Source organism: Dromiciops gliroides, chromosome 2 (genome assembly GCF_019393635.1).
Source record: "Dromiciops gliroides isolate mDroGli1 chromosome 2, mDroGli1.pri, whole genome shotgun sequence".
NCBI lineage: Eukaryota > Metazoa > Chordata > Mammalia > Microbiotheria > Microbiotheriidae > Dromiciops > Dromiciops gliroides.
The window spans coordinates 454,877,796-454,892,918 of NC_057862.1; positions in this window are offsets into that span (position 1 = coordinate 454,877,796).

Below are 15,123 nucleotides of genomic sequence, written 5' to 3' on the forward strand. Positions count from 1 at the left end.
GCTTCTTTCTAATATATAGATATTATCATTTTTAGTAATAGAGAGGCTGCCGTAATGGTGGTGGACCTGGGTTAAGCCCCCACCTCTGACACATTCTGGCTAAGTGACTCCAGATGAGTCTCTTAACATGTTAGTTCCCCCAGCAATGCTTTAAGAGTATAAATTTCAGAGCAGGTGGTGATCTGAATTGGTAAATGAAGTTCCTCCCCAGAAGCTCCCTATAGTCCAATGAAACCACAGGTCATCTTTTTTTTTATCACTATTAATCAGAAATTGCAATAAGCGTAGCTCACCTTTATATGGGGTAGAAAGGTAGTACAGTGGGTAGAGTACCAGGCCTGAAATCAGGAAGACTCATCTTCCTGAGTTCAAATCTGGTCTCAGATACTTACTAACTGTATGATCCTGGATGAATCACTTAACTCTATTGGCCTCAATTTCCTCATTTGTAAAATGAGCTGGAGAAGAAAATGGCAAACCACTCCAGTATCTTTGCCAAGAAAAACCCAAACATGAAGAGTTGGATGCAACTGAACAACAACAACTTTTATATAGCCCTTTAGAGTTAAAAAGTGCTGAGATATATTATCTCATTGGAGTCTCACAATACCACTATGAGGAATATAGTACATGTATTGGTATCCCCATTTTAGAAGTCATAGAACTGAGGCTGAGACATGAAATGATTCATTCAAAATTCAATAATTAGGGTTAAATTCAGGCCTTCCTTAGGTAAAGTTCATTGCTTTCCCCACTATACCACAGTGTCTCTACAAAGTACTGATGACATGCACCTCGTATCCAGATTTAATTTATAGATGTCTCTGCTCATGCTCAACCTTTCCCTTTTGAAATTGCCATTACCAGAGACATAGGTTTAGACATTTTAAGAACAAGGCAAAAGATCATCATTATGCCAGCTCCAAAGGATAATTGGGAAACTCTTCCCAACAATCTGAAAAGAGATATTCATCAATGTCCCTCATAATGAAATTCTTGAGCCCTTATAATCAGCAATTGCTCACTAATGCATAACAAATCCACCCTGCCATAGTTTATACCATTTTCCTCAGCAACAGAAGGGAACAGTTTGTAGTGACCCCATTAATAGAATATTCCTTTACTTGGAGACTAATATGACATCCCTCTTTACCAGACTGGGACTCCTTTTCCTTTAACCACTTACCTGCCTCACAGATGGCCCTAAGCTATAGGTCAAGTCTATGCACTCAGAGTCCAGCGGCCATTTAAAGGACTTAATTACAACCTCTGACAACGCATGCTAATAATGCATTTTCCATGCAGCCTATTGCCTTTGGGGTGTATATAGACTCCTGAGGGAGACTGGCACAATATACAGAGGACTAGAATGTGGAATTGGAAATGGCCTGGGTTCTGTTTCTAGCTCTTCTATTTCCTGGGTGCATCTGAGCAGGCCCTCTAGTCTCTGAGCCTCAATTTCTCCATCTATACAATGAAAGGATTGGGCTCAATGATTTCTAAGGCCCCTTCTATACCTTTTCATTAGGATATAAATATAAGCTCCTTACAAGCACAGATTTGTTTATTCTTTGTACTTGTACCCACAGAACCTAGCACAAATTCTGGCATATAGGAGGTACTTAAAAATATTTCAAGGATTGATTCCAGTTCTACATCTGTAAAATTAGGGGTGTGGACCAGATAATCCCCAAGATTCCCTGAAATTCTAAATCTAAGACCTTAGATTCATACAGTTTTAGACCTGAAAGGGAACTTAGTCACATCTAGTCCAACACCCACATTTGACAGAGGAAGAGAACTGAAATGAAATGACTAGCTCAAGTGACTTGCCTATGACAAGTTAGTGGCAAATCCAAATTCAGATCCAGGTCTCCTGACTCACAGTCCAGTACTCTTTCCATTATACTTCACTGACTTTGTTGATTAGAAGATTATGAGGAAAAGTACAGATGAAATTTATTCAGCACCAAAAACTCAATGTATCCAAAATTGTCCTCATTTTCCTCAAAAATACTTGTCCTTTAAAACAACTCTGAGGTATCACCTCACACCTTTCAGAATGGCAAATATCACAAAAATGGAAAATATTGGATGTTGGAGGGGATGTGAGAAAGCTGGGATGCTAATCCACTGTTGGTGGAGTTGTGAAAAGATCCAACCATTCTAGACAACAATTTGGAACTATTCCCAAAGGGCTATAGAATTGTGCACACCCTTTGGTCCAGCAATATTACTGCTAGGTTTATATCCCAAAGACATCCCCCAAAAGAGAAAAAGACCTATTTGTACAAAAATATTTATAGCAGTGCTTTTTGTGGTAGCTAAGAATTGGAAATCAAAAGAATGCCCATCGATTGGTGAATGTCTAAACAAACTGTGGTATATGAATGGTGATGGAATATTATTGTGCTATAAGAAATGACAAGCAGGATGATTTCAGAAAGTCCTGGAAAGACATGTATTAAATGATGTATAGTGAAGTGGGCAGAACCAAGAGAACATTGTGCACAGAGACAGCAATATTATTTGATGTAGAATTGTGAATTACTTGACTATTCTCAACAATACAATGATCTAAGACAATCCCAAAGGACTATTGATGAAACATACTATCCATCTTGAAAGAAAGAACTGATATTGATGGAACAGACTGAAGTATACTATTTTCCTTTTCTTTCATTTTTTCTTTTAATCAAGTTTTCTTTAACAAAATGACAAATATGGTAATGTTTTACATAATCATACATGTATAACCCATATCTGATTGTTTGCTGCCTGAGGGAGGGCTTAGGAGAGGGAGGGAAAGAGGGATAAAAATGGGAACCAAAAACTATAAATAAAAATGTTTATTACAAAAAAAAAATACTTTGGGGCAGCTAGGTGGCACAGTGGATAAAGCACCAGCCCTGGATTCAGGAGGACCTCAGTTCAAATCTAGCCTTGGACACTTGACACTTACAAGCTTAACCCTATTTGCCAAGCCAAAAAAATATATATATATATGGACTATACATTTGGGTAGGGGGGGGAAGGGGAGGGAGGGAAAAAATTTGGAACTAGAAATCTTTTAAAAACAAATGTTGAAAACTACCTCTACATGTAACTAGAAAATAATAAAATTATTTTATTTTAAAAATACTTGTTCTACCCTCTGATTCTTTTTTCTTTCTTTTCTCATGTCTTTTCTTTTCTTTCTTTTTCTTTTATTGTCAACTGATGATGTGATCATTCTCTTGCTTGCTCGGGGTCAAAAACCTTGAAGTCATCTTTGAATGTCAATAGTAAAGGACAAGAAAAGTCCCCAGTTTTCAAGAACTATTGATTGTACTTTAAAAATATGTTATATCTGTCCCCTGCCTCCATTCCCAGGGTCACCATCCAGATTCAAGTCCTCATCACTTCTCTCCACTAATATAGAAACATCATTCTATTTAATCTTTCTAATTCTTACTTCTTCTCTTCCCCAATTCATCTTCCATTTAACAGTGGCTAATCTCCATTTTTTTAAAATCCCCCTAAATGTACCACTTCCCTGATCAAAAGCCTTTAATGGCTCCCCATTGCTGCGAACAGCTTGGTGGTGCTGTGGATAGAGCACTGGACCTGGAATCAGGAAGATGAGTTCAAATACCACCTCAGACACCTCCTAGCCCCATGACCATGAATAAATTACTAAATCTCTGTCTGCCTCAGTTTCTTCCTCTATAAAATGGGGATAATAATAGTACCTACCTCCAAGGATTATGGTGAAGATCAAATGAGATAATAATTGTAAACTGTTTAGCACAATGCCTGCCACAAAGTAAGTACTTTATAAATGTTAGCTATCATTATTATTGGATAAAGTATAAACTCCTTACCTTGTCATTAGAAGGCTGGCAGCCTACCTTCTCATATTCTTGGCCCATTATTCTTTATATACTCTACATTCCAGCCAAAATGGACTATTCCCTATTCCTTGCTGAAGTCTTTCTCTTTTTTAGTCTCCTTGCTTTTCTTCATTGTTTCCCACCTACAATGTCCTCCCCCCCTGCGCACCCCCATCTGCTAGTCAAAATCCATCAACTCAGATATCTTCCTTAATTATCCCAGCTTGAAGTGATATCTCTCTGGACAAAAGTTTTATAGCACATTGCCAGAACCTGTCCTTTGCACTTTTCACATTCTGTCTTGTAATATTAGAGTCATGTATTCCCCTGTAATGGGACAGCTAAATGGTGCAGTGGGTAGATCACTAGGTCTGAAGACAAGAAGACCTGAGTTCAAATCCAGCCTCAGACACTGACTAGCTATGTGATTCTAAGCAAGTCACTTATTCCTCTGTGTCTCAGTTTCCTCATGTGTAAAATGAGGAATATAGTTTTATAGGAATATAGTTCTATCTATGTGAAATGGTAGGTATGCTTTGAGATAAGGTCACTGTGCTGTTAGTTTTATGAAATGGAAGTCATAAAAGAGAAATAATCCGTAATGTTTAATAATATAAAAACAAAACACATCAATACTACTTTAAAAAAAATAATAAAGCCTTTTGAATCATATTCTGATGAGAAGAAGAAAAACTGTGAGGACTCTAGGCTTTTTTTGGAATTCCCAAGAAGTAAATAGCAAATCATTCTAGTATCTTTGCCAAGAAAACCCCAAATAGGATTACAAAGAGTCAGAAATGATTAAAATATTTCAAAAGTAATACCCATGTAATTTATTTTATGAAATTTTACGCTATTTCATCTTTATAGCCTCAGTGACTAGGACAGGGTGCTATACAAAATAGGCACTTAAGAAATGTTACTCATGCTGTGTTTTTTGCTTATTTATTTAATTCCACTAAAATAAAGTATCATATCATCCACAAAACAATGAATTTCAAACCATTGTTTGAAGGCCCTTCTGATTTTGAAAAATGTTTCAAGTTTCCTTCGGCCTCTGAATCATATTATTGTTTCTTACCCAGAAATTGAGTTACCCACACCTGGAGGATCTTGGGCTTTACTGTATCAATCAATCATTCAACAAATGTTCATCATAAACACATTGGGCAATTTCTGTTGGAAGTCAGTTTCCTTTATGAATATGGTCTCTATAATCTGCTAGTGAACCAAATAACACTACCATTTACATAGGACCATGGTTACTTTGCCCTAAAATAATCATAGTATTAATAATTACATATTTCATAGGTTTCATAGAAATAGAACATACAGTGTTTGGGGTGGTAGAGTCCTTGGAGAACTCAATTATCATTCCGCTCTCATCCTAAAGATAGGGTTTTCAGAAATACAGGATCTCCTTGATGCCAATGATATGCTTGGCCTTCTAGGCACACATCCAACTCTTTATCATCTATACTGTAAAATCCATAACATGATTTTTCTTCAAAAGCTTTATTTTCCTGATTTTGGTTTGGTTTGCTTAGTAGAAAATAGCCTTTCCTTGGTGTTAGGAAGGGGAGGTGGTCCAGTTATATCCTAATATCACAGGAAAGCAGACTCAGTATTCAAACAATGGCAAATTCAGATAGATAGCCAAGAATCGAGTTTGTAGTATTAAGTTGACATTGATATAGCACGTTATGGTTTTCAAAGTACTCTCCATAGGATTGCAGAATTTAGAGACAGGAAAGAACTTTGAAATTGGAGGATCTCTAGTTCATCATTTTACATATGAGGAAAATGAAGCCCTAAGTCAGACAACCAAAAACGAGTCTAACTGAGATTCAAGACAAAATCTTCTAATTCAAGATTCAGTGCCTTTTTTTGTACAATTCCACAGAAATTCTCAAATGAAAGGGATCTCAGAAGCCAAGCAAAACATCCCTTAAAAGTAACTGAAGGGGGAAGCTAGGTGGCGCAGTGGATAGAGCACTGGCCCCGGAGTCAGGAGTACCTGAGTTCAAATCCGGCCTCAGACACTTAACACTTACTAGCTGTGTGACCCTGGGCAAGTCACTTAACCCCAATTGCCTCACTAAAAAAAAAAAAAAGTAACTGAAGACTTTCCACTGAGGAGGAACTGACTACCTTCTTAAGAATTTCACTTCACTTTTTCACAACTCTAATTCTTAAGTTTTTGGGTTTTTTTTTTCTGTAATCAAGTCTAATTTGCTTCTAAGGACTCTGATCAATACATGAATATTTGTGATTCCAGAGAATCAATGATGACACATAATTTCTATTACAGAAGGGTGATGGAGCTGGGTGCAGAATATATTTTGTACACAAATATTGAGGGAAATTTGTTTTATTTGACTATGCATATTTATTACATTATTTTTTTCTAATGGCATTGATGGGAGAGGGTGAGGAGAGAAAATAGATTTCTGTGATTTTCTTATAGGAATATAGTTCTAACTGTGAAATGTTAGGTATGCTTTGAGATAAGGTCACTGTGCTGTTAGTTTTATGAAATGGAAGTCATAAAACAGAAATAATCCATAATGTTTTATAATATAAAAACAAAACACATCAATACTACTTAAAAATAATAATAATAATAAAGGGGGCGGCTAGGTGGCACAGTGGATAAAGCACCAGCCCTGGATTCAGGAGTACCTGAGTTCAAATCCAGCCTCAGACACTTGACACTTACTAGCTGTGTGACCCTGGGCAAGTCACTTAACCCCCATTTCCCCGTGCAAAAATAAATAAATAAATAAAGCCTTTTAAATTGTATTTTTTTTTTTAGTGAGGCAATTGGGGTTAAGTGACTTGCCCAGGGTCACACAGCTAGTAAGTGTTAAGTGTCTGAGGCCGGATTTGAACTCAGGTACTCCTGACTCCAGGGCCGGTGCTCTATCCACTGCGCCACCTAGCTGCCCTTGAATTGTATTTTGATGAGAAGAAAAACTGTGAGGACTCTAGGCTTTTTTGGAATACCCAAGTGAAGGTCTGTAGTGATACATATATCACCCTAAAATGTTGTTTTGTTGTTGTTTATCCTTCATTTTTTTTTTGGTGAGACAATGAGGGTTAAGTGACTTGCCCAGGGTCACACAGCCAGTAACTGTCAAGTGTCTAAGGCCAGATTTGAACTCAGTACCTCCTGAATCCAGGGCCGGTGCTCTATCCACTGCACCACCTAGCTGTCCCCTATCCTTCATTTTCAAAGAGGACCATGACATCTGGGTAATGTCATGACTTGCAGTGAATTGGATCTAAGTGAGGGAGGGCTGTGCAGATTCACTAACCTCACTCTCTCCTCCAGAGCCATCTGGGTCCAGTGGCAAGATATACATCAAGATGCCTAGAGATGGCCCTGGATGTTTAAGACAATTGGGGTTAAATGACTTTCCCAGGATCACAAAGCTAGTAAGTGTCTGATGGAAGATTTTAACTCAGGTTCTCCCAACTTCAGGGCCAGTGCTTTATCCACTCCACCACCTAGCTGCCCCATGCCCTAAAATGAAGGATTCTTTGTTGACTATAAACATAAGAAAAACATTTGTCTTACTTGACTAATTATTATCGAGCCCCATAGAATTTAAGTTTCTTGAGGGCAAGAACTATTTCATTTTGTCTTTATGCACTCATTGCCTAGCACTATGTGCCCAACACATCATAGATGTATATAAATGATTGTTGAATTGAAGATAAAAAAAAAAAAACCTTACACCCCTCACCCTTACTGCTGCCTTCTGGGGTCAAATAGAACAAGTTCCTTCCTTCTTTTGTTTTATGGCTCTTCAAATTTGACAGTGAAAATTGAAAGCTATTCATTATGTTCTTTCCTACCTCCCCACTCCAAACCTTCTCTTCTTCACCCATGTTCTTTCAACCAATCTGCATATAGCAAGAAAACAGCCTCTTAATCAATAATGACCCCTGAGGAAAACTTCGAGAACGACTGAGATACCAGCCTCATTTTCTGCCCATTCCCTTTAAGGGATCACAAAAGTAAGGTGACCCATGACTTTGATGTATCATAACTTCTCTGTGATAATAAATTGGTTATTTTGTGCTTCAGTGAAAATGTGCTGAGCACAGTCTGAAATGACCAACAAGTCATCTCTGCCAAATCTTTCCAAGGTTCACTAACTACTAACCTGGAAAACTCCATATAAAGCCTTTAACAGTCTTCAAGGGCCGGAAGAGATTAAAATGGTTAACTCATCAACTAATTCAGAGTGAACTTGGGATCAGCTTGCCCTGCATATTCCCTCCTAGGACCGGAAGAAAAATCTGAAAACAACCTCATTTAAAGAGAGTACATTTCAAGTGGACAGGTCAATAGCAAACTTCCTTGGTAATTAGTGACTATTCACATTCTGAAAGGGTTGCTGAAATCATAATGTGTTCCCAGATTTCTCAATGGGTCTCTGAGAATAGCCTGGAAGTTGGATATGAAGCATAGTACTTTCATCCCGGAATCAGGTTGCATTGACTGAAAAAATTCATCATTTCATGACTTACACACCCAGTTAATGATCATTTATTAAGTAACTATTATGTGCTTTAAAGAAGTAAATTAGTCAATTAACAAGCATTTTTAGGTAACTTCTATATGCTAGGCACTGGAGATAGAAAAAAATGAATATACACCACCCTCAAAGAGCTTACCTTCTATTTAGGTAAATAACATTTATAAAAATAAATACATATATTTATGTATGTATTATGTATAAAAATATATACAAAGTAGTATTTTTTTGATGGGGGAGGAAGGCAAGCAAGGGTATGAGTGGCCAGCAGACAGATATATCTTAGATATAGCTCTCTAAAAGAGAGCCACTTACATCATCAAACTGTTATCATCAGGTTGTCTCATCTCAAATTCAACTGTGGACTATACTATCAAATCAATGATTGCAAAAATTGAAGAAAAAATATCCCAGTCCTATCCCTTTTGATGTTGTTATATCACAATAAAACAGCTCAAGTAAGTGCATTCTCAATAGCTCGGATCATCATCTCCTTGTATGATGTTTTAATTTATTACTCAAAACCTTCTCTGTATCACTGTGGTAAACTAAAATATTAAATTCACTCTAAAGTTTCCTCTTCCATGAAACCTTCCCTGATTCAACTCCCTTATTTGGAAGGAATCTCTTCCTCATCTGACTTCATAATGCCTTGTACAATGTAAAATAAGGGAAAGAGGCCTATACTTGAAATGGATTCAAATCTCAGTTTGTAAAATCACAGAATTATAGAAGGTCAGATTTAGAGCTGAGAAAGATCATGGAGGTTCCTTAATCTAGCCCTTCATTTTACAATTGCGGGCACCAGACCCCAGAAGGGAAAAGTAATTCATCTGAGATCACATGGATGGTAAATGGCAGAGCATGAATTTAACCAACCTCCTCTGATTCCAAACCTAGGGATCTCTCCACTCTACTTGTGTTGTTCTGACTCATAATAGCTGTTCAGACAATCGAAAAAGTTGTTTCACCTCCTCTGAGCTCAATTGTCTCATCTGTAAGATGTGAGTAAAATTCCTTGAACTGTTTAACTGAGAAGGTAGTTTTGTGGAATGTACTTTGCAAACCTTAAAGTGTTATGTAAGTGTGAGTTATAATTGTTCCTTTTATATATTTGATATGCTCATTTATATTATATATGGCTGAATTTGCTACCTTTTCCCATTGAGTTCCTTGAGTTCCTAGAGACCAAGATTTATTTATCTTTGTATCATCCCAATGCCTAGAGTGATACATTTCCTGTACCTTTTTTTTTTTTTTAGTGAGGCAATTGGGTTTAAGTGACTTGCCCAGGGTCACACAGCTAGTAAGTGTTAAGTGTTCGAGGCCAGATTTGAACTCAGGTACTCCTGACTCCAGGGCCAGTGCTCTATCCACTGCGCCACCTAGCCACCCCTCCTATACCTATTTTAAGGTTTGTGATTTCATCATGAACCCACTGATGTAGATTACAACCCTTTTCCTCTTACTCTTTGTGAACTGATTTGGCTGAAAAAAATATATTACTTGATACATAATCTTCTGGGGATAAGCATTTGCATTTAGCTAAATTAGCCCTTGGATAGAAGACACATAGCCCATTACCAAGGCACTGTACTTGAAGATTTTCTTGCTTGGTAGGACCTGCTAGTACCTGGACTTGAAGCCAAGACCTCCACCCCACATAGAGGAATTAAAGTGGAATTTTAGTGGCATCATAAGATATAGGAGATACTTTATAAATACTGTGTGAATGTTAAATGACAATACTAGCTAAAAAAGAAATATACCTCTCAGTCTCCTATAATATTCCTTTGAGATCCCACAAAAGAGCTGAACCCTAGGTGTGAGGGCCTTAAGAACACCCACACAAGTCATGAACTTTCTGAGATATGTGGAAATGAGTTATTAGTTGTTTGTGATTAAAATCTATGCTATGAATTAGCAATGAAACAAAGATTTGGCCTGACAAATAGGAGATTGAGCAAATGCTATTCCAACAATAGAGAGTAACAGGGTTAGTTATTATTAAAGATGTAAGAATTGTATGGAATGCCATTCCATTTACATAAAGCAGAAAGTATTTCTCCTGCTTTGGAAAGAGAAGGCCCAGTAGGTGTAAATCTCCCTGTCCATGTTGAAATTTGCCTTTGGGACTCATTCTTTAACACCCATTTAAGCTGAAACATAGATTGTTTTTCAAAGGTTCAGACTGGAAAGTAAATTCCAAAAGATTTTATTTGCAGTAAAACATTTGCAATAATCTCATTCCAAGCTCTTTAAGGAACACTAATCTAGACAACGTATTCATTTTTTAAAAATAAAATTTTGCTCTTTAATGTGAATTTTCCAATCATCAACATTAACAGTCCAATACCCAAAGAATAAAATAGGATTGTATATAAGTCATTATCTTCTGTTTCATATTTTTGTGTAATTTAAGATTCTAAATGTGGATTCTAATCTGTTCCCCCAGTTTTGGGGGAAACTGACTAAAATCACTGATAAAACGAGTTTAGGTTTTTAAGGGTTTATTGGAAAATAGAAAGAAAAAGATTGAGAACAGAATTCCAACAGCCTGGCATTCCTATCTTTCCTCAAATTTCCTGTGAAGTCCTCTGCCACCACCACCACCAAGTCAGGAACCCAAAAGCGCAAGAGCTCTTCGCACAGGCTCCCTCCCTCCTTCCTGTCTCCTCCCAGAAAATAGGAGGCTCCTCAAGTTGATTGGCTGGCAGCCTTGATAGACAGCACCCATGAGCAAACATCATTTCCTGACGCCAAGGAAAAGCCACAATGCCTCTGAGGCATTTTCCTCATGGTGGAGCTTTCCCACAGCAAGTCTCCAGTAGGTGGCATCATTCCAATCATTACAGTTTATTTAAATGTATATTAAAATCATTCTTTGATAGTTGTTTTTTTTTCTTTTTTCCTTGTGTCTCAAATAGCCTCTGACAACTGAAGCCCAACTCCTGGCCTTCTTGTGGCGGAACTATTTCCACTAACAGGAGAAGGGGCAAAGGCGAATCACTGGCGCCTTAAAACCAGTCGCTTCGGGCAGGTGGGGCTCTTTAGCCTTGGCAGGCAACCCACCTAGGGGAAGGAAACCCTGATTTTAAACCTCTGCTGCCTTGCGGCTATACCCATATATGGGAAAGGCTTCGAGAGTTAACCCCAAGGAAAAATCAGGAGTCAGAGTCCCTTAGGCAGTTGGATGTTGGACATCACATCCCTCTGGCAACTCCTGTGGCAGCACTGGTGCCAAACTGTATTGGTTCTGCCTCTCCTTTGGATCTATCAATGTCATGGAGAGGGAAATCCTGCTCCATGGGCAACAGCTTGTTTTCCATATTGATCCACCCAGGCCAGAGCCCTGAAGATGACACTCCAGCTACTCCTCATGGGGTAGATACAACACGGGATACGGCAGTTACCAGTTATAAGTCACTCAGGAGCTGCGGCTCCCTTATCAGACTGCACAGCCACACTGTGGCCTGTTGGCTCTTCAGGGCGCTGATCCGTGGTCGTCCGCGACTAGTGGAGGCCTACTATATTAAAATCAATGTGGTAGTAAGAAAATGTTGCTGTTTTGTCCCCTTTTGGACTTTTTTGGGGGGTTTCTTCAGCATATTTTCAAGTTTTATTGATGGCTTTTCTTTCTTTTTGCATCTCTATCACTACCCACTAGCTCATTCCACCTCTACATAGAGTCAAGTAAAACAAATCAAGATATTAGCCATATTTGAAAATGTATATCTAATCCTGCTCCTTATTCTCAACAAAAATTCATCTTTTCTTAAAGAAACTGTTTCCAACTAATCAATAAATAAATATTTATTAAGTGTCTACAACATGTCAGGCACTGTACTAAGCACAAGGGAAAAAAAGAGGCAAAAGTCAGTCTCTGCCCTAAAAGAATTTACAATCTAGTCAGGGAGACAATATGCAAACACACACACACACACACACACACACACACACTATATATATATATATATATATATATATATATATATATACACACACACACAGAAAAAATAGTAAATAATTAACAGAGGAAAGGGACTAGAATCAAGAGCAGTTAAGAAAGGCTTCCTGTGGAAGGTGGGGTTTTAGTTGGGATTTAAAAAAGAAGCCAGGGAAGGGAGAGCATTCCAGACCTGGGAGAAAGTTAGAGAAAATGCCCAGAGTTGGGAAATTGAGTGTCTTGTTTGTGGAATAATGAGGAGGCCAGTGTCAATGGATCAAAGAGTACATGTTGGGGAGTAAGTTACAAGAAAACCATAAAAGTAAAAGGAGGCTAGGTTATGAAGGGCTTTGAATGTCAAACAAAAAATTTGCATTTGTTTCTAGAGGTAATAGGAAGCCACTGAAGACAGGAGGGGGAAGGGGTCATATAGTCAGACCTACACTTTAGGAAAATCACTTTAGTGGCTGAATGGAGGATGGATTGGAATGGGGAGAGACTTGAGGCAAGCAGACCCACCAGCTGGCTATTGAAATAATCAAGGCATGAGGTGATGAGGCTCTGTACTAGGGTGGTGGTAGTGTCAGAGGAGAGAAGAGGGTATATGTGAGAAATAACATATTGCAAAGGTGAAATTGGCAGGTCTTGAATTATTTGGGGGTATCAGAGTTGTGGAAAGAAGGGTGATTTTTCAATCCATTAGAATTTAATTAAACAAATATTTATTAAGTGCCTCCCATGGGCTAGGTTCTATGTTCATAAAGATGAATAAGGCTGGGACTTTGTCATCAAGAAGTTAATGGGGGAAGAAGGAATGAAGCTTTGCATTGCTCACAGTGTTCCCTAAACCTAGAATGTCCTCCCCCATTTCTCTATCAGATAGATCCCTGTCTACCCTTTAAAGATGAACTGAAACATGATAAAAAGCATAAAATTTGTAGTCAAAGGACCTTGGTGTGAGCTTCATCTCCACTACTTACTAGACAGGTGACTTTTCATAAGATACTAAACTTCTCTGGGTCTCAGTTTACTTATAAAATTAAGAGTGTGTTCTAGGTGATGCCCAAATTCTATCAAGCTATAAATTGTATTATTCAGAGGCAGCATGGTGCAGGGGGAAAGCTGCTGAATTTGGATTGATTAGCTAACCTGGGTACAAATCCTGACTCTGCTATTTTCTGCCTATATAAACTCTATAAAATGAGGAGGTTGGATCAAATGACTTGTCAAGTCCTGTCCATCTCTAAATCTATGATCCTATAACTTGAGGATGCTTTCCCTCGTCCTCCAGGTTAGCAATGACCTTTCCCCTCTCCAGCCTCACCTAGAATTTTATTCATACTGTTCAAATGTATTAATCATAAGTTTTGTGCCCTAATTGTCTTATGCATGTGTGTTTATAAGGTTCTATGTGATATAATATCCTTCTACTAAACTGTAAGGTCCATGAAGGCTGAAGCCATGATTTATCAAAACATTATGTTCGGGGCAGCTAGGTGGCGCAGTGGATAGAGCACTGGCCCTGGAGTCAGGAGTACCTGAGTTCAAATCTGGCCTCAGACACTTAACACTTACTAGCTGTGTGACCCTGGGCAAGTCACTTAACCCCATTTGCCTCACTAAAACAAAACAAAACATTATGTTCACTAGGTCCTAATACAGTGTTCTGACACCAGAAGGCATTTAATACAAGTTTTCTCAAAGTTCTATTAAGTTCAAACACATTTGTAGTAGTATATAGTAATAAAGTAGTAGAAGGAAAGTAGATGCTCATCACTTGAGAAACAACTGCACAAATGATATGTGAATATAATAGAATATTATTACATTATAAGAAATTGTGAATATGAAATATGCAGAGAAACCTGAGAAGAATGATGTGAACTAATGCAGATAGATGTAAGGAAAACCAGATAGAACAAGTTTCACAATGACCACAATAATGTAAACAACACCATTGAAAGGCTCCAGAATCCTCATCAATGCAGTGATCAATCACGACTTTAGAGGACTGATAGTGAAGTTTGTTTCCCACTCTGCAGAGAGATGGTAGAAGAGAGGTGTGAAATGTCATATATTCACATTCATAGTTGGTGCTCTGCTTGATTACATCAATTTGTTGCAAGAAAGTATTTTTATTTGAAAGGAGAAGAAAGCATTCAAATATGAATGGAGGAATGGCCAAGATGGCAAAGTACTGGCATTAAAATAATGCCTCAAATCAAATTTTGAACTGGCAGAGCTGACAGAAGGTCAAAGGGAGACACTTTCTAGCCTAAGACACCTTTGGAGGTTTTAAGGAGATGTCTGTAATATGAGGGTATTAGCATTTGTGACTGCAGGAGAACAGGAAGCATGGTTATAGTTCCAGAGCAAAGAGGAGCATTAGTATTTGTGGCTGTAAGGGAGCAAGAGCCCTTCCTGGGTAAAAACCAGAGTAGAGACCAGGAAAGCAGTGACTACACCTCTCCTAGGATAACACCACCTGGGAATCACTAAAAGCTTTCAGACTCCCAAAACTAGCTCTGAAAGCAGAAACACAAAAAAAGTCTGAACCCTGGCACAATGACTTCCCACCACCAGTAAAAAGAGCCTAACTTTTTTTTTTAGTGAGGCAATTGGGGTTAAATGACTTGCCCAGGGTCACCCAGCTAGTAAGTGTCAAGTGTCTGAGGCCGGATTTGAACTCAGGTACTCCTGAATCCAGAGCTGGTGCTTTATCCACTGCACCACCTAGCCGCCCCAAAAAGAGCCTAAC